This window comes from Hesperophylax consimilis, chromosome 28 (genome assembly GCF_061612785.1).
Source record: "Hesperophylax consimilis isolate HC1 chromosome 28, BYU_Hcon_1.0, whole genome shotgun sequence".
Classification (NCBI taxonomy): domain Eukaryota; kingdom Metazoa; phylum Arthropoda; class Insecta; order Trichoptera; family Limnephilidae; genus Hesperophylax; species Hesperophylax consimilis.
This window is the reverse complement of record NC_142863.1, coordinates 17338769-17359074: the sequence shown is the minus strand read 5'-3', so window position 1 is coordinate 17359074 and position 20306 is coordinate 17338769. Positions and strand designations below refer to the sequence as shown.

Here is a 20306-nt window from a genome sequence, read left to right as displayed (position 1 = left end):
GACAGCGCTACAGTATCCATTATCATTCATCTGTCCTGATTATAAATACTATAACGCTGTCCGAAACGTTGGTTAAAGAAAGAGGAAGCGCAACACGGCATAATAACCCAAAAATTAATCACATTAGAAATTGTTTAATTCCAGAGAAAGTGAAAATGAGTCTTTGCAGTGAAAATCTCAAATTATAAGTAAATAATTTCTGTTCACAAAGTATTTATTCATATTGTTTTATGCTTCGTTAAAAAGAGGAAGATGCTGTCAATATAACCAAAGCGAAGGACCTGTCATTCGGAATAACAACAGTGCTTGAAATGGCTACAATAACACACCTATCCTCACACCCTAATATCTCGTTCTCCTTCCAATTTCGTTCAGCATCACAACATTCCTGAATAATTGGGGGTGCCGTAATCCCACTAGCTCCGGGCAGTAGAACTCTACGCGGAAATAACATAAAAACACACGTGTGCCACGAAGGGTAATAAATAACAAGTCTTAAGTACTAGTTTTGAAAACTAAAAAAAATACAAATGAATTTCGTAAAATTAAAAGGTATTTCCGACCTTGGTAAAAACGGCTTATAATAAATACCAACGTGAATTTAATAAATTTACGACTCCACTAGGTTATGTTGCTGTATATTTTAATATTGTTGAAGAAATAATAGTTTAGCTTTAAGCAATATTTTTCTATGCCTAGTAAAACCTTGAATCTTTATTGCTATTTACATACAACCAAGATAAGGCGGAGGTAGGAAAAATGTTTTGAATAAAATTATCGACATACATTATACATGGTGATTGGATGTGAAGAATTGCTATGTTTGTTCTACCAGTATTTTAAAGGAAGATGCTCTGAATAACAGTAGAACGACATGCCCAACATTTGCCGTATTAAAATGGGTCAACTTTACAACTCTTGGTGGCTTAAGCTCTCTTATAACTTGGGTATCTTCAAGTCCCAACTTTTCTTCCTTTCCATAAACAAATCCTCCGCACAGCTTCCTCAAAGATGACATGGCCCTGTACGATTCCTGTCAGTATTTTTTTAATGCTCTTTAGGTGAACCATTCCCTGGAGGAGAAGCAAGAAATGATTATCTTTTTTAACATCCACTTTCCTCAATGTTTGCCATCTAACACAAGACACCGTGTACACAGGGTGTTAAGGGACGTACTTGATACTTACTTTAATCATTGACTGACTAACCTGAATGTCAGGAATCACTGGTTAAAGTAAGTCAGTAATAAGTACCTTAACACCCTGTATAATTAAAAACCATAAATAATATGGATAAAATCTACTTCCTACCATGCCTATTATTATCTGAATTCGGCGAAACTTTGTTTAAAATTAACCAAGCGAATTGTAAACGATTTATGAATGAAAAACACATAATAAAAGTCGTGTCCTTCACCTTTAAGATTATCATAGTTTAATGAGGCCAATGTAATACTACTGTATTTATTAATATGTCACTGTGTACCGAGTAATCGAGTTGTACCTTACCTATTGGTCGCATTCACCAATCTAAAGTAAAATAATTTCCATCAGGACCTGTGTCATCTTTAAGGATGCTTTAAATGGTATTTTTAAGGAAATAAAGGAGAGAAACATCTGGGGTGGAAAAAGGTATGAGGGATGTGTAGGAATCTAGGAACCAGTGTTTCCAGGAGTGAGGGACGTATGTATCCATCCCTCCCGCTGCAGTGCAAGACGATGTGTCAAGAGAGACCAGCTTGAAATGGATTTAGCCATGCTTGGACTACGTACTTCTAAAGTTTCCTCTTCCACATCTCATTCCCTTCAGACTCACAACATAACTAAATTGAGGATGCCATAGTCTCACTGACTCCGGACAGTTGAAAGCAGTTGGGACTGGTCTACGGTGTATTCATGTACAAAGTCAGATTCGTTTTCATTTACTGAGTTAATTCACGAATTTCGCTAAGACATTATTCTAAGCGTGTTTGTATTCGAAAAACAAAACTATCAAGACAAAAACATACATACATGGAGAAATCAATAAATTGACAAAAATACACCATCATATAAATTCTGTGTCCTTGAAGCAAAGATCAATACCTACTTCTTGAATTATTATTGTTTTGGCTTCGACTCGAATCCACTTCGTGGCATCGACACGACATCTAGCGACGACATTCAATAGTAATGATTACTCAATATTCACTGTGGTTTTCGGAAAAAATAACCTCTCAATCAATTTACGATGAGCAGAATAAACTAGAAACCGTATGTAAATCATACCTATACCTATTGAAAAACTATTAACGATGATTTTTTAAATTTATTTATTATTATTTTTTTATAATATAATATTGATTACATTTTATGATTTTGACTGTCCAACTAGGAAGGATTCCCGTTTCAGGACAGTCAAATTTACAGGTTTCAAGTTATCCTAGACGAATACAGGATTTAAGTTAATTAAAGTTAATCGGTTTAATTTTTGGCAGATGAATCATCTAAATGCGTTTAAGATTGGCGATTGATTGATTTTATTCATTAATTTAATTCATTTAACATATAATATATCCAGCTAACAATAAATCCACCCTAATATAATAGAACTTCCTTCTTCTTCTGGCGTTAGTAAGATTAAATTGTTAATTTTAATTTTAGTTTTAAGTTGCCAAATATGTAAATACTCGTGTATATGTCGTTAAGATAGTAGTTATAGGCCTTAGTCGTAAGTCACTAGATATAAGTCTTAGAGATAAGTCAGTAGTTCTAGTATTAAATATTTAAGAAATATATTTGTACAGCGCCCTTGAGGTGATTTCTCACGAAAACGGCGCTATATAAATTAGCCAAATATTATTATTATTATTATTATTAAGACTAGCTAAAATATGTTAAAACGAAGATACATAAAAAGATACATAGCGGCGTTCGTGATTTCAAATTACATTTTTTAGTATCATTTCGGAATCAGTCCTGCATATTTTTTCTGATTGTACATAACTATTAACGATGACTTATACATAACTATTAACGGTGACTTATACACAACTAAAAGTTCTTGAATAGTAAGCCTCGCGTCCAAAAGCCTATAACAATAAACCTAATCATTGTCACTAACCGCATCTGTCTGTTTGTGCTCTTATTTAACTACGCAACGGATTTTTCATACGGTTTTCACTATCATTTTGAGAATTTCTTCCAAAAGGTTTATATATATATAAATTATAAATGCATAATATATTTATAGAAAGTTGAGTACGCGTCGGGTAGTACTTGCAATATTTACTGAATCATTTTATTTTTCAATTGAATTTACCATTGCAATGATTTAATGATCAATTCACTATTGTTTCACTTTTATGGAATTCAATGAGATTACGTCGATTAATTGCAATATATATTTTAATGAATTTTGTAATCAATATATTTTTCTTGTATGAATACAATATGCGGAAATAAAGACAAGAATTTATGAAAGCGATCCGATCGCGTATTTAGCACTGCATCAATACTACTTGGCAAACGATCAATAAGGTTAAGCATAGAGTGGAAGATGCTTTCAGTATTGCCCTTGTGAAAGACCACCAAACATAAAAAAATACTCATCCCTTTTGTCAATGAGTGACAGACATAATTAAAAAAAAAATACATAAAAAGGTGTGTTTTCAAAAAAATCCTGAAACTTTTCAGAAAACCTGTTTGTGTGTCTCGCAAATGGTGAACTCTGACGTCATTAAACTTGCACAGCTTTTTCTATTAGGAATTTATAGTGAAATGCAACTATTTTCAGCTCATATTTATCGATACATTTGGTGACTTAGCAGGGGTGCCCGGGTTAATGCGGTGAGCTTTTTCTATTAAGAATTCCTAGTGAAATGCAACTATTTTCAGTTCTTATTTATCGACACATTTGCTGACTTAGCAGGGGTGTCCGGATTCATTTACTGCGTGGCGGGTCGGATCGGTAGATATTATTTGAGGTAGACTATTTGACCTGTCCAGCAGGACTCTCAACCAAATCGCCTTGAGAATTTTTTCTTCTCCTTCCTTTCCTTGAAAAGACCCTCCACACAGCATCCCCAAAGATGACATAGGCCCTGAGGGAAATATTTTCCTCGTGGCCTCTTGTGTGGAGCAGCTACTGTAAAAAATATACATTTTTATCATTAGCTATGAATTTTTGAAATTTTTATTGATATCTCAAAAAAAGTCGTTCCATATTAAAATAATGAAAGATCGTTTACACATACACAATTTAAAAAAAATATTTTCCTACATTTTCTACAAATTGTATTGTTTTTTTATAGATTTCCGCTTCAATTATTTTTTCTAAATCTGATCGAATGTAATAATGAAAAAAAACTTTTCGAAAAAGAACACAAAAGAAATTCACAATATATAGTATGAAGTTGTAATGGAGTCACATAATACGATTCCGACTAAAAAACTTTCAGGAAAAAAAACAGTGCCTGCCTGTAACATTCGTTTTCAGATTCTTTTCAAATAGGAAAATAATTGCCATGTAAAAGAAATCTTCAGACTTGTCTCGCGTTCGTTAACCGGCATATTCTTAAAAACTTTTTAATGTGTACTTGTACGGTTTATTTTTGTTCGTTGGTCCAATTAGAAGAGACAGTAATTCATTGAGAAGGATGATTTTATTTTTGAACCACATCACGGGCACTTGGCGTGACGGTGTCTCGAAGAGTTATACTACTTCACTGTATTATAATATAAATTGAACAGTTTGGTATAGTTCTTGTGAAAGACCACCGTTCAGAATCGAAACGTTTGTTTTGGTGACCTGATCTGAATAGCCAGGTACTTCCCAACCTTCCTCTCTCTCGTCTCCTTCCATCCCACTCTCTGCATCCTCATAACATATTCCGATAATAAAATTGGGGATGCCATAATTCAACTGACTCCCAACAATTGGGTGCAATTGGGACTCTTGTGTGAGAAACATTATAAAATTATACATATTTGTTAGTTATCTTAAAAGAACGAAGAAATCGTTACATTATAAACATTATTTTCTTGAAAATATGACGATATTCTATTTATCTATGCTTTATTAGCGTGAAAATATGACGATTCTCTAGATATCTATTCCTTATTAGCGTGAAAATATGACGATTTTCTAGATATCTATTCCTTATTAGCGTGAAAATATGACGATTTTCTATTTATCTATTCTTTATTAGCGTGAAAATATGACGATTTTCTATTTATCTATTCCTTATTACCGTGAAAATATTGCAGCCGTATTTATATTCCTTATTAGCTTGAAAATGTGACTACAATATAATGTTAGCTTTTCCTCTTTAGCTTTACAAAATTATACATATTATTACTTATTAGCTTAAAAATATGTTAAAATGATGATATCTATTCTTTACTAGCTTGAAAACACGACGGACACATTGGACCTTGATAATAAAAGTGTTTTATATTTTACACAACTCATAAAACGACCACTAATGTAGGGTAAATGGGTGTTAATCAGTTGTATACAATTTAAAAACACGTTTATTAGTAAGAAGGACTATATTTAGAATTAACATAGCGGTCATTAACCTTCCATTTTATTTTCTTGGTTAATCGTCTCTTATTATTTTTGGTCGTTTATTACTCGTATTTAAGCTATTTATAAAGCGGCGTTTACACCAAAGTCTTCCACTAAGTTTTCCACAAGTTGCGGCAATTTGTTGCTTTTTCTACAACATACAGCAACTTTTTCTGTCTTCCACTTGTGGAGAGACAAATCTTCCACTAAATTTTAGTTTCCCGTGTAGTGTTGGTAAAGATCAAAGAAAGTTGACAACTAAAAGTGGAAGATTTGTTGCTGCGCGCTTTGCGCTAGCAACTTGTAGGAAACTAGTGGAAAACTGTTCCCCCTCCACGCAAACTTACAAACGTCAATAACAAACAGTGAAATGGTTGATTTTGAGATTTTAAACAAATAACTGAGACTTGTGTACGAATCACCAGTAGCCAAAAAACGTAATATAACTGCTAACTTTTCTTGGACAGGTACTGCTTTCCTGTAGTTTGTGTCACGTTTCTTGATTTTATGTCCGATCATTGAAATCAAATACTCAAAGTCACTACTGGTCATTCTCAGTGCAGTTTTTGACACTTCCGTCGCACCTCAGCTCACCACACAACGGATCGAAGTCGTCTTCTCGGAGATCAGCTACACTACTGCCTAATTATTGACACTACTGCCTTCCGCGCCAATTCTTTGGCAACAAGTTTTCCGTTTGTTGTTCTAAATTTGAGAAGAGCAACTTTTAGTTGTCACCTTTGGTGTAATCGCGGCTTTAGACAGACCGTTACGAGTTAATTTGTTAAATTTGACTGTTGAACTCTTTGAAAACATGCCAAAAATTAAGCCTATCTCCATGTTTGACTAATCGCCAATATTTTTTTAGATTTAGATTTTAAATTTGAGAAGAGCAACTTTTAGTTGTCACCTTTGGTGTAAACGCGGCTTTAGACAGACCGTTACGAGTTAATTCGTTAAATTTGACTGTTGAACTCTTTGAAAACATGCCAAAAATTAAGCCTATCTCCATGTTTGACTAATCGCCAATATTTTTTTAGATTCTAACGTTTTTTTAACCCTCGCTATGCCAGATTAAAAATCGTTACAAAGTACCGTAATAGCAGGAAGGAAATTCGTTCTTTATAATGGGTTTCCTGTCTATAGACTCGGATACAGTTAGCAAATCTCTTTCTATGTGTCTATCTATAACTTCCTTCCACTTCTGCCCCATTTCCTCGTACTTTTGGCACCCAATCCACACTTAACTACAACAGCTGGCGACGTGCCTTGCTTCTTCCACGTTTTAAACCACTTGCATTATGAAGAGGCAGTTAACTCTCACTTCGGCGCAGGTGAAATTTTAACTCGTAAAAAAATATCTAAGATTTTACTAAAAAGACTCGCATAAGGACAAGTCTTGTTTCAAATTCGGCTGAAGGAATCGTTTCTAAATAATATATAAAGAAGAATGTTTGGATGTGGGTTTGTTTTTTTAAACAAATCTACAATTTTATCCCGAGATTGATGAAATTTCGAAAACCCACCCGAGCCCCCTTTTCCCACCCCTTTTTTGAAAATTTTGATAATTCTTGATAATATTTTGCACCCTTGACGTTCAAAATAAGAAGAAAATTACTGTCTATATCTGATTTCGAAACACTCCGTTGAAAACCCGGGCAATTCCGGGGACTTCAGTAAGTTTATTATATTTCTGATATTTTCTATTGCTAGAATTATTGATTACACAGCCGGAAAAACTTTCATAAGGAAAATAACACGCTGTTAGGAATGCCTTCATTTTTTTAATATCACACCGCGGTGTATGACTTTAAATTCTGATTTTATCATGCTTAATTAATATTATTTATTAATCTAGTTTTTGTTGCTGTTATTAATTTGTTAAGGTCGAAGTGTCATATATTTATTACCAGATGCAAAAACGCACAAGCTTCGTTTACATCGGGGCTTTTCGACGTTTTTTTTTCTAGCCGACGAGAACTACACCGCTGTAGCAATAATTGGTAACACCTTTATGTTGCAGACTTTCGCTAGAAAAAATCCGGCAGCTTTTGAACCCCAATGAACAGGGCAATACACTTTGTTTCCTCAAAGAGTTTGTTTACTTCAATCTATCATTTCGTTGTTTACATTTTGTGTGTATACGAATTCCGTTAACTCAAAGTTCATATTTGTTTTCTTTCTAAAGAAAATCATTTTTAAAACCGCACCGTTACTGTCGGTCAAATATGAATTTTGACAACCGTTGAAGTTGAAGTAAGCTGCATAAACTGCCGTAGCTTACTTTAGCCCAATGCCAGGTACAAGCCCTAGCGCGCGTCGGTTTTGAAGTGTCACGTGATTAAGTCAGTGCCATCGAGCAACGAAAGTTTGCGAATGGCGGTGATTGTTATCGACACTCGTTATTACTTCTGATTTGTGTTGTTTTACGGCAATCATATGAAATAAAATGATTAATTAGACTGCTTTAATCATTGAAGTTTATTTAGCGACAGCACTGACTTCGTAATTTGGCGGTCGCGCTCCCAAGACTGTGCTCTAGTCGCCCATGCTTCAGACTTTACGGAATCTAAGCCACTACCTCCCGACTAAAAGTCAGATGTGTAGACCACGATGCTACGGAAGTCTTGGTGGAAATTACGGCGGGGCTAGCGAAAAATGCAGAAAAATTCAGGCCGTTTGACTCAGAATGGCAAAAAAAAACGCTGGGAAAATCTCAGGATGGCGAAAATTGCAGCGCGCTGAAAAAACTTCTCATTTGAATGAGGCTTATAGGCGTTACCAAATATATCATGATGGATGACAATAAATAACGCGTCTACTAAAACATATGGCATTTCGTCACTTACGATATTTGCTAAACTCGGACACTATAAATACAACGTTTTCAATGTCCGAAACTCTTCGATAAATCGATTCGGCCCCAACTTCGCTCTTGCCCCCCTTTGCTCCAAGCCGGTTCGTTCGCTTTTCCGCAACAAGAATCAGACATACATCAGAAGTTGCCGGGACATCGCGGCGCGCGGTTCCACAGCAAACCAAAATAAACATTTTATCATTTCACGCGAACGAAGAACGAAGCTAATATTATTATTATCGATAATAATTCGCCGCGATACAATGTGAAATACGAACGAACCCGAATTTTCATTGTGCCGGTTGAAAGGCCAACAATTTTAAAATAATAAACATTAATTTATTATTAGTACCTACGCGGAAAGTTCAGTGTTTAAAAATCGTATACGAATCGAAAATATGAATAATTTCGTGAGTTTTCAGTTTTAAAATTGGAGTTTTGTGATTATTTGGCCGGATGTCAAAATAATTCTGATTTATTTTTGCAATTGTTTTTGAAAAACGTTCGATTGTGGTGGTTTTTGTGTAATTATTATATTTATCGTAGTGATTCCACGCGCATTTGTTCCTGTGATATTATTGTGATGTGTTTATACAAAAATATTAGTGATTGTATTGAGTGAAGAATTGTGTTTTGAAGTTGGCTTTAAGGATAAGCTCTGATAAAAATAACCGAGTTTATTATCAATGGATTACTAGATTACCTTTACAACTATCAAGAATTTTATAAAAAGATAAATAAATAATACGTTTGTGTTTGCGATTAGAACTATTTGAAAGCAAACATTTTATATTCGATCGTTTCTTATCGCAATGTGAATTCGAATTTTGAATTAACGTTTAGATGTTCTGTTCTTCGAATTACCCAATAATAAGCACCAAGTTTTATATTCGATTTTTGAATTGTTTATATTAGATTTTTGAGTTGTTTATATTAGATTTTGGAATAGTTTAAATTCGATTTTTGAAATGTTTTCTAGGCGTTGCCCGCATTTATACACGTATACTGATTTTTAAAATGCAATTTGAGATAATAATATAGGCGAATATTTGCATTGCTAATATTGTGCTTGTTTATGTAATACTGAGCAATGATTTATAGTCGATACCTGTCCTAAATTCATGATAGCATAGTCATTAAAATGGTTATTACGTTTTAGAGTCAACATTTTTTCCTAGGTATATAAATTACTTTTACTTTTTTTAAAACAAGATTCCGGATAATGAATCAAATTTTTTTAAAATTATTTTAACTACGCATCGTGAGTGTGTCGAAAGTCGAAACTGTTACATGGGAATTACAAACCGGTTTTACGCGGGATGCGAATAAATTCTTGCGTTTATTGGTTTAATTTCACTGAAAAACGTCGAAACTTGTTACATTTTTCTAGATTTATTAATATATTATTATTTAGTCGTTTTTGACAATGTTTTTTTTCTTTTGAAAAATTTAAAAATAGTATTATTATTTAAATTATTGAATGTTAGAAATCATTCTTAACATTTGAGTAGATGGTAATAATACAAGAAAGGTTTTAAGGTACATAATTAAATATATTATCAACTATTTTTGAAATGTCATTCAAAAGCAATATTCCTCTTGTCATGTTGAGTACAACATGACAAGAGGAATATTGCTTTCGAATGAAAACATAGTAATGCTAGAACATCTGTTCTGCCGTGTGGTATCTTCAAGAAGTAACGACGACTACTAATTCTCCCCATCTCATCGATGAGGAAGGCTGTACCTACCTAGATATTGTTTTTTTTAAATGATCATAGCTGTTTGGGTTAGTTTAAATTGGATTAGGTTAGGTTGGGTTAGTAATTGGGTTAGGTTAGGTTGGTTTAGCTTTAATGGGGTTGTCTTAGGTTGGGTTAGCTTGGGTTAGTTTAAATTGGGTTAGGTTAGGTTGGGTTAGCTTTAATGGGGTTATCTTAGGTTGGGTTAGCTTTAATTGGGTTAGGTTAGCTTGGGTTAGTTTAAATTGGGTTAGTTTTTTTCATGTCTTGTCACTGTTCTGTTAGGTTTATAGACCCCTTTATTTTTGTTTGACAACAGCAGGACAAATTAATTTTTTAACTGAAAGGGCATTTAGCGGTGACTACCGGTGAAACCCGTTTTGTAAGTAGGTTCAATTATAAGTACCTGTATATTATATTCACTGATTATTCAGCTAAATGTAATGATCGATCATGTTCTTATCGTAATAGGTAGGTACTAAGCAGGTACCGACTGTATATTAATCTTATCAACACGGTCCATTCAAATGTACATACACTCAGTAGATAAAATACTTCTCGTGTAAAACATATTAATATAATATTTTCAACGAAATATATCAACACAAACATTGTTTAAAAGTTGAATGCTTTAAAATATATTTAAAAAAATGAAAACACATAATTTTCTTGTCACTTTTTGTTGTGTCTTATTTCTTTTTAAATAGATTTTGTTTTCTTGAATTGATGAATGAATCTTTGAGGTGGAAATTTACCCGCTTCCCGACATCCGATAGAGCTGAAACTCTGCACATAGACTCGTTGTCTATGATAATTCTGCACACAAACAGGCGCGCATGTTGTGCAGAATGCAAATGTGGGTATTCAATAGGTCAATCTACAAAAACTAAATTTAATAACGTCAGAACTCAACGCTTGAGAGTTTTAACTGATTCAGAAAATAGCTTATGTTAAGCTATAATTGCTGTATGACCTAGAAATAACAAATTTCATGATGACATAACTTAACTTTTGAAAGTTAACGCTGCTTCAAGAAGCACATTTCATCTTTGCGATTAAAGATTACATAAAATTCCAATTTAAATCCCGTCGTTCAAACGTAGCAAAGTCACCTCTACTAAAAATGTTTGTTCGAAAGATATCGTGGCTTAAAATTATGCAAATTATTTTATTATAGTTTCTCAGAAATTGGAAAAACGTTGCAGTTGATTTAAAAACAATTGCTTGAGTAATAATATTTCGAAGAACAATAATTTATCCATAATGTTATGACAAATCTCAATAATTCTGAGAGTAATATTAAAAACAAATCGTTAAATTAAACGTTTAAAAGCGATATAGATAAATTATTTTAAGCAATTTAAAATAATGACACTTTCAAATGTGGTTTATTCAAACGGCTATTCAGGGAACGATACAATACATCGAAATCCTTTCCAATATATTCGAAGGTCCCTCCGAACAATTCTGAGAAAGTTTGTCTTAGAAACATCGCCCATAAAACTAGTCAAATTCTTCTTTATATTTTGTTTTCGTGTTCGAAGTTGCCACCAATTAAACGTGAATTTTTGTTGCGTACGTCCCGCGATGCGCGCGCCGTAACTCTCGCGAAGAAATTGCGAAATTCCCGTTCCACATATTGTTAATAGTACGGAGTTTGAAATTCCAACAGCTGAGCGTAGCTAGCGACACTCCCCCTTTGCGGCATTTTCCCAAACTAAACCAAGCCGGAAAAACATAACCTAGAACGTTGACATATGTGCCGGATATAGGAAAGCTTTTAAACTCATTTTATACTGTTTTTTAGACTAAATTTTGCTGTAAAAACGATTTAAAACAGTGGAAAACACTTTAAAACGTCGTATTATTAATAAATAGTGGTGTAAAAAGTGAATTTTCGTTTGGTGGTATTGATTTTTCTCTTCACATATTTCGTCGACGCAGTGAAATTGCAGTGTTTTTGATGTATCACGACTTATTTAAAAGTGTTATGTTTTTGTAACGAATGCAGCTTACAATATTGAGTCTATTTCAGTGTGTTTCTTCAAGAAAAGTTTGCTTTTTTACCATTAAAATACATATTGGAGATTAACGTTTTTTTGTTGTTATTATTATTAATAATATTATAATTCAACACAAGATTTTAAATATACAATGTAGCGAGCTTTATTTATTGTATGTTTAAAATAAGAAAGTTTTTTTGATTAACTTAAATTGTTGTGCGAGCTTTTACGATTACGTAAATCGTAAAATCACTGTCCGGATGTTTCGATTCGATGAATGGAAAAAGGCGTTCCTGCAGTAATTTTGTTTACGTTTTGTTATTTTGAAAAAGAACCGAAAATAATGTTGTGAATCATTGTGCATATATATACTAAACTTTAATCTAGAATCTAAGATAAAATTCTGTTAAATATTTCTCATTGAAAACCAATCTGCATTGTTAAAATGTTGCATCGTTTTTTTGCAAAATCACCTCGAGTCAAGGGCACTTTAATGAATAGAATAGAAGAGAAATCTAGCATGCACATATTTTATATTGTTTAGAAAAACGCTCAATAATTGAGCGAATCTATCGAATTCATTCGCTTTGTTGTAGTTTAATACAGACATTTTGGCTAAGGATAATAGAGAGTTAACGGGGATAGATTAAGTAGTTACTGCTCGGTTTCGCCCTAGTTTCAACAATCTTTTTTATTATTAAATTATTGAAAAATATGATATCTCGTGTTGTTTTTTTTATAGTTAAACTATCAGACATGTACCCGGCATTGCTAGGGGTTATCCTTAGGAGACTATAGCGGACTTTTCTATGGGCCTTTTTAATGTATACAATTCCGTAGTAGATTATTTTGATGTATCTCATACGACTTAATTACAAAACATTGACTTTTCTCTACTTTCTTTAAATATAATATTGTATTTTATATAAAAACCTTCCGGAAGAAATTGTCTAAATAATAGTGAAAATCCTATCAAAATCCGTTGCGCAGTTTAGAAAAACGAAGCGCACAAACAGAGACTGTATTTTATACTATTTAGAGATAGCCTAAGTTCCCGGCTTTGCCCGATCTTTTCAGAGATTTTCGGAATTAGATGTAGACAGTAGTTTTTATCTTATTTTGAACGTTTGCAGAATTTCATTAAAACGTATCCAAATTCTACTCTAAGGGGAGAGAAATGGGTCAGGGGTGTGATTTTTCCAAATCTTGTCTAGACAGTCACCTTCATCTTGTTTTGAAGGTCTAGTATGCAAAATTTCACCAATTTCGGAATAAAACTGTAGATTTGTATAAAAAACAAAACCACGCCGCCACCGACACCCCTCTTTATAATATACAAATATATAGATATAAGATAGATTGAATAATTCAATGCAAGGTTGCCGGTTGAAAGTATTAAACACACGCAAATATTCCAGACATAAATAGCTGTGCAAATTTCATGATTGTAAAGCTCATCGTTCAAGATTTTGTGACAGATTTCTGCTTTACAATCGAGATATTAATTAATTAAAATGTCTTATAATATTATTATCTTGAGCTGAAATCTAGTCGTAAAAATACACCGAAGATATAAACGAATGGAGTTGTGTTGTGGGCATGTACGTTATGCCCGAAGTTAGATCAATTTTAACTTACTTATGATTGAAACATTTTCAAATATAGAACTTCTTTCTAGAAGAAATAATCAATTTTATTGGCCTTCCTGTGACCTACGAATCAAATAATGTATATATGATACACATTGGCGAAATCTGTTTTATTTTTCATATCAGTATTATGGATCACAATAATTCTTGGAATTATCTATTCAGTGCATTAATATTATTTTCAGATTAAAACTGCAGATAAAATCTAACTGAATTAACTACATTAATGTCGACATAATTAATTGCATCACTTTTAATTTTGATTTGTTCGTCATGTATTTAGAAACTTGGTATAATTATTACGTATAGTTAAATAACCATTGTAAATTATTTCAATGAAATTCGCCAACCGGAACAACAAAATAAGATATTTCATAAGCGGATGAAGCTAAAATTGCAGTTCTCACCTGACCGCAACTTTAAATCAGTCATGTTATGTTAATTAATTACTAGCAAATAAAATTCGCGGTTTGAAAACATTAATGATTCTTTTTTTAAATAACAGATGGCGCCACTTCCGTTTGCAACAATATAAACTGTACAGTCAAATATAATAATACTATCAGATATTATTATAGCATGTGTTATCCGGTTTTGCGTGCATAATATATATTTTATATTATTATTTAACATATTTTCGTTTATCAGGAATGTGTTTTCGAATGATTAGTTACAAAGATAACGATGAAAAAGCTTTATGATGTTCTTCGACATCTTTATCTGTGCAATCGTGATGTTTCCATAGCAGAAATAAATAATAATTACTTATTCTGTATCTGCATTTTTAATGTTCCTAGCTTGAAAGAGTATAGTATAATTTTCTAACTGTCCGGTGCATCGGAACTCTGACATCCCCAATTTTGGGTATGGTGTGAGGCTGAATGAAGTGGGGAGGGAAGGGAGATGGAAAGATGAAGGTTGGGAAGTATCTGGCTGTAAAGCTCTAGTCACTAAACACGACTGAAGCAACGTTTAAATTCTGAATTGTGGTCTTAAGAGAACCGCAAAAGAATCAGAACTGTACGAGCCAGTGGAATTCTGTCATCCTCAATTTGGGGTATGCTGTGAGGCTGAATGAAGTGGGGAGGGAAGGGAGATGGAAAGATGAAGGTTGGGAAGTATATGTAAAGATCTAGTCGCTAAACACGACTGAAGCAACGTTTAGATTCTGAATTGTGGTCTTAAGAGAACCGCAAATGAATCAGAACTGTACGATGCAGTGGAATTCTAGCATCTCAATTTGGGGTATGTTGTGAGGCTGGAAGAAGTGGGGAGGGAAGGGAGATGGAAAGATGAAGGTTGGGAAGTATCTGGCTGTAAAGATCTAGTCACTAAACACGACTGAAGCAACGTTTAGATTCTGAATTCGCAAAAGAATCAGAACTGTACGAGCCAGTGGAACTCTGGCATCCCCAATTTGGGATATATTATGAGGTTGAAATGAGTGGGGAGGAGAGTTAGATGAGAAGATGAATGTTGAGAAGTATCTGGCTAGTAAGATCTAGTCACTATAAACGAATGAAACAACGTTTAGATTCTGAATGATGGTCTTTCAACAGGGCTATACTGAGAGTATTTTATAACATTGTTTATGTATTACACCCGAAACAATTTGTTTTATACGACCCTAGTAATAGTTGTAAACTGCAATTTAAAATCTTTTTTTTTTATCTGATGTCATTAGCCTACTTTTTGGTATTGCAAATTTTTTGCGTCTATAAAATTGTCGTTTTGTGTGATCATTATTTTTTATCAATTATTTTTATCTGACCGCGCTAAGCTTGATTGTAAAATATCAATGATGTCATCGTGTACCTTGTCACACTGTCAATAACATGCAATATGAAAACAGCATAATACTGGTTACCGGAAAATATGTAAATATTATGTTAATTATGAACGTTAAAATGAATCAAAATTGTAATTCTAAACGTGTGTCAATAAAAGTTGATTTTTAATACTGTTGATACTTACATATTGATATTAAAAATAATATGAGCATGGCAATTCAAGATATTTCGGCTCCTAGGTACCAGATTATAAAATAAAATTATTGTTTTTTCAATAAATTATTTCGATATTTAAAAAGGTTTTTTTCAATTTCCCTGAAGTAAGTAAAATTTAAGCATTCTTCAGGCACACGGACACGCCCACAACCAATGACGTTAATATATATATAGACGCGCTGTACAAATCTTAAAGTGGCAAAAAGTGACGGCGAACCCTAGAATTTAACGTGCCAAAAATGCTTTACATGTTACCCATTAATATAAAAAATTGCGATTCTACAAATAGATTGAGATATATGCTGAAACAATGGTTACTAAATATAGATAGTTTATATTAATGTAGGTGTGTTAATTGTATAGTTATAGTAATAATATTATCTGTGTATGTATGTAATTGTTCATTAACATCCTGTTGACAAACTGCTTTATTGCAGTTTAACGAGATTGTAGCTTGAAAACCAATAAAAAAAGCAAAAAGTACGTCAATTGTAGTGTTTTCGATTTAGTTGTTTTAGTGCTAAATTGTAACGCGGCGCCTAAGGACGTGTGCTACCTCTTGCCACAAATTGCCTTTAAAAAGTACCAAAATGCCCACGTGCGTGATTATATTAAGTGTATTAATTACTCGGAAAACACTGTAAACGCCAATAAATAATATTTCATTTTTAAATACATGCAAATTATTATTATTTTTTCGGTTAATATAAATAATACAGTTGTTTCTCCATGACGCATAAGATGCGTCACAATAAAGTAAAATGCAAGGTCGACTAGAGTAGAGGTCTGGGCGCGCAATAACCAAATTACAAATTCACTATTTAAAGGTCTAATCACTCTTGTTAATTTATATGCTTGCGGTAAAACAACATACACATCAGCAGTAAGAACAATACCAATAACAACAATCGCCGACATTTGCAAACTGTCGTTGCTCTATTACGGCACGGCACTGACTTGATCGCTTGACACCTCAAAATCGGCCAGGCGCCCAGGCTTGAACTCTAGTCGGCCTTAAGGTAGTTAGTATTCGAGGCATCTTTTAAATACGAAAAACCTATCGTTAATTTCGTTCGTACACATCTGAATGTCAATCTTTGTCATGCATGAACAACGTTTGAATTAAGAATAAGAGACCAATAACAACAATCGCCGACATTTGCAAACTGTCGTTGCTCTATTACGGCACGGCACTGACTTGATCGCTTGACACCTCAAAATCGGCCAGGCGCCCAGGCTTGAACTCTAGTCGGCCTTAAGGTAGTTAGTATTCGAGGCATCTTTTAAATACGAAAAACCTATCGTTAATTTCGTTCGTACACATCTGAATGTCAATCTTTGTCATGCATGAACAACGTTTGAATTAAGAATAAGAGCGTTTCTTACTTGCAACATTTTATCTTAATTTTGTGAGACAATACACAAGTCTAGATGTAATCTGACGTCATTGCCCACAGCACACTTATGTCAGTTTATTATCTCAGATGTTTTCACGAATCTCGCAAACTTGACTTCAGAGCTTTTGTCAGAGTCATTGATTAATATATTTAAGAACAATATTTTCATCCCAAACGAAATCAACAAGACATTTTAAGGACATGCGTAATAGGTACATTAACTATGTATAATTTAATTTGAAACATATAACTTGTAGTAAAATGTACTATAAATAATTAGAAGCCGATGAAAACCCGATTCCGCGGTTTTGAAAATTTCAAAGGTTGTTTTTGAAAATAACAGAGGGCACCACTTCCGTTTACAATAATCCTAAACTGTACAGTCATTGAGATAATATTCAAAATAGTTATTATTTCTCCCACGATATGTCGGTCAACATTGTATACCGTCTAGCCAACTACAACTGTACATACATAATTATGTTATGTGGCATTTCACTACATACGTACGTCACACTATACCTATAAATATATGTGTCCCATATGTAACATTTAATATGTAGAGTCCGTTCCGAATGACACCGTGACCTTTATAATAATGCGATAGACGCGACACGAATAATATATTTTATAGTCGAAATATAATATAACAAACATCGAATATTGTAATATAATTCTTCGCTATTTTCCGACTTTATGTCCGGGTTAAATCTTCCCCACAGGAAAAACTAAACTCTTCCACACACTTTTCCACAAATGATCATCTAGTCATTCAACATTATGCAAGTGCATTATATAAGCAAAATAAATACAAAACAATACAAGAACAACACGTCAACTCACCAGAGATCAAATGGAAAATAATTCACCGACTCCAGATATTTTCATATCATAGAGTTCGGCTCGGTAGAACTCCTAACAGGGCCTATAAATCCTACTGATCCCTCAACATAAATATTTAAAAAATCTTTCGTTATTCTACATGTATTTAAAATGACTGATTTTTGCATAAATTTACATAAATTTATTGATAGATCTAATACGCATGTTTTTACCTCTCATAGGTGACATCTATATAATATAGATATACAAAAACACACGTATTCGATTGCAACGTTGTGTCAAAATTTCAAAGCAATCGGTGAAGAATTTTCGGAGATTTAAGATTTTGAGCAAACGAGCATTTAAATTTTTATTTATATAGATAGATAGATTTGAATACCGCACAAGATTCCTCACTTCTCCCAACGGTCTGGAGCTAGTGAGACTAGCGGGGAGGGGAAGGAGGTGGGGAGAGGAAGGTAGGAAAGTACTTGGCTATTCAGATCTTGTCACCAAACACGGCTAAAGCTATTTCAAGTAGTAAACTGCTAAATTAATAGTTTTTAGAATCGAATAAATAAAATGTCCGGTTAAATATTTAGGTTAGATTTTCTCAGAGTTGTTCCGATAGAAAATACTTTCTCGTATTAGCCGTATTGGCCATCGCCCATTTAAACTTCTTCGGAAGAATTTCATTTCTTGGCAAGCTCATTCAACCTTAAATTATTTTATGTAGTCGTGAAGTTTTATTTTTAGTGTACATAACAGACAGAGGGTTAACGTTACAAAAATTACAAATAAATAACAATTACTAACCGTTCAATAACCGTGTACAACAATAATGTATAAAACAAAACAAAGTATTTGAAACAACAACAAAAAACAATAAACAATTATGTTTGGGTCAAGAGAAATTAAGTTAAAACAAGAGATTCGAGAAATTTAGTAAAGTTCGATAAACATTTCAGAAATCTTAGTTCACACATTTGCAGAGGTAAGAGAATGTTAAGTTAATTGTTTGTAAAGGAATATGGAAAGTTTCGGAGTTTCTTAGTAGGTGGGGATTGGTTTTGTTTTGACCGGTCGGTGGCCGAGTTGACATCGCGCTTGGGTCCCACCCAGGCGTAGCGTGTTCAATTCCTCAACTGGCTAAGTCCTCCATCACAACACAAGCAACATTTTCCGCTTTCTGTGGTGGTAGTAGGAGATTTTCAAATATTGTCAGGTTATTTTCATAACCCGGGAATATTTGACTTTATTTAAAAAAAAAAAAAAATTATGACCAAGAGGAAAGAATCTACACGGTTGTAAAGTTTTTTTTTTCAGGAAATTCATTTATATTTTCTAATTTGAAATAGTTAAGACTCAGATCGAGTTAAGTCTATTTTGAACTGATTCGATTCGATTAAGTGCTTGGTATAGCTGACGAACTATGCGCCCCTCTCCTTGCCGTGTTCGTTATCTTCATTATCTATTATTTCGAGTAGGTTAAGATCAATATGGAATGATGTGAGATAGAGAGGCCATGTCAAACTCGTTTACATTTTTGAGTTTTCTTTAGTGGAGATACAATGTCTTCGCTTTTAGACATCGTTTTGTTCCCCCTGTGTAAGTATCGACCCATTCTATGCATTGAGGGTTTTTAAATATGACCCCATTGTAACTGAATACAGTAGATCTGTCCTCAAGGTTAATTATTGGGAAACAAAAACCTTATCGATTGAAACATAATACATATATTGGTGTTGCTTGTTTTTTTATTATTTTTAACTGTACTGTGTACCAATAATTACACTTATATCGCTACACCGTTGGGCAACTTCATGGGGCCCAGCTTGAACGAGGGAGGAAACACGAATGCCGGTAGCTTCTTCCATGACATATTATTGTGTCGGTATTGTATAAAAAAACATTTTTTCAACTAAAAGCTGAGGTATAGAACAGATGAAACAAATTTTATATATTTTTTCGTTTAGTATAAACCAATCTTGTGTATTCGGTATTTTCGTCTTTACCGTAGAGATTTTTAAGCTTCCAAAATGACGTATTGAGAATTCGGTAATCTCCTGAGATTTACGACGCTCTATTTGAAAATAGAACGACGTTAAAACAAAAGAGCGTCGCGACGCGTCATCGCAAGAGAGCCCGCCCTTTTCGAAATTAGAACACGGAAGTCAAAAAAATCGACTACACTACTTAGGTGCAGTTCAAAATTACAGTTTTGAAAATAGATTGATCTATAAATGTCATGACAGAAATAATGCTGTGTTCTCAGAAATA

The 20306-nt window shown here is 33.5% G+C and overlaps 1 protein-coding gene across 24 annotated transcripts in view; it reads left to right on the top strand.

Annotated features, from left to right (window-relative positions):
• Window positions 1–20306, top strand: part of shot (dystonin-like protein short stop) — a 644554-nt gene that overhangs the window by 515218 nt on the left and 109030 nt on the right. Inside the window, exon 1 of one of the 24 annotated variants that reach the window (XM_089648715.1) lies at window positions 8553–8817. The exons of the other annotated variants lie outside the window; for them this stretch is intronic. The gene's annotated coding sequence lies outside the window, so the exon portion shown is untranslated. Of the gene's footprint in view, window positions 1–8552; window positions 8818–20306 lie in introns of those variants that run through there. 24 annotated transcript variants of the gene reach the window in all.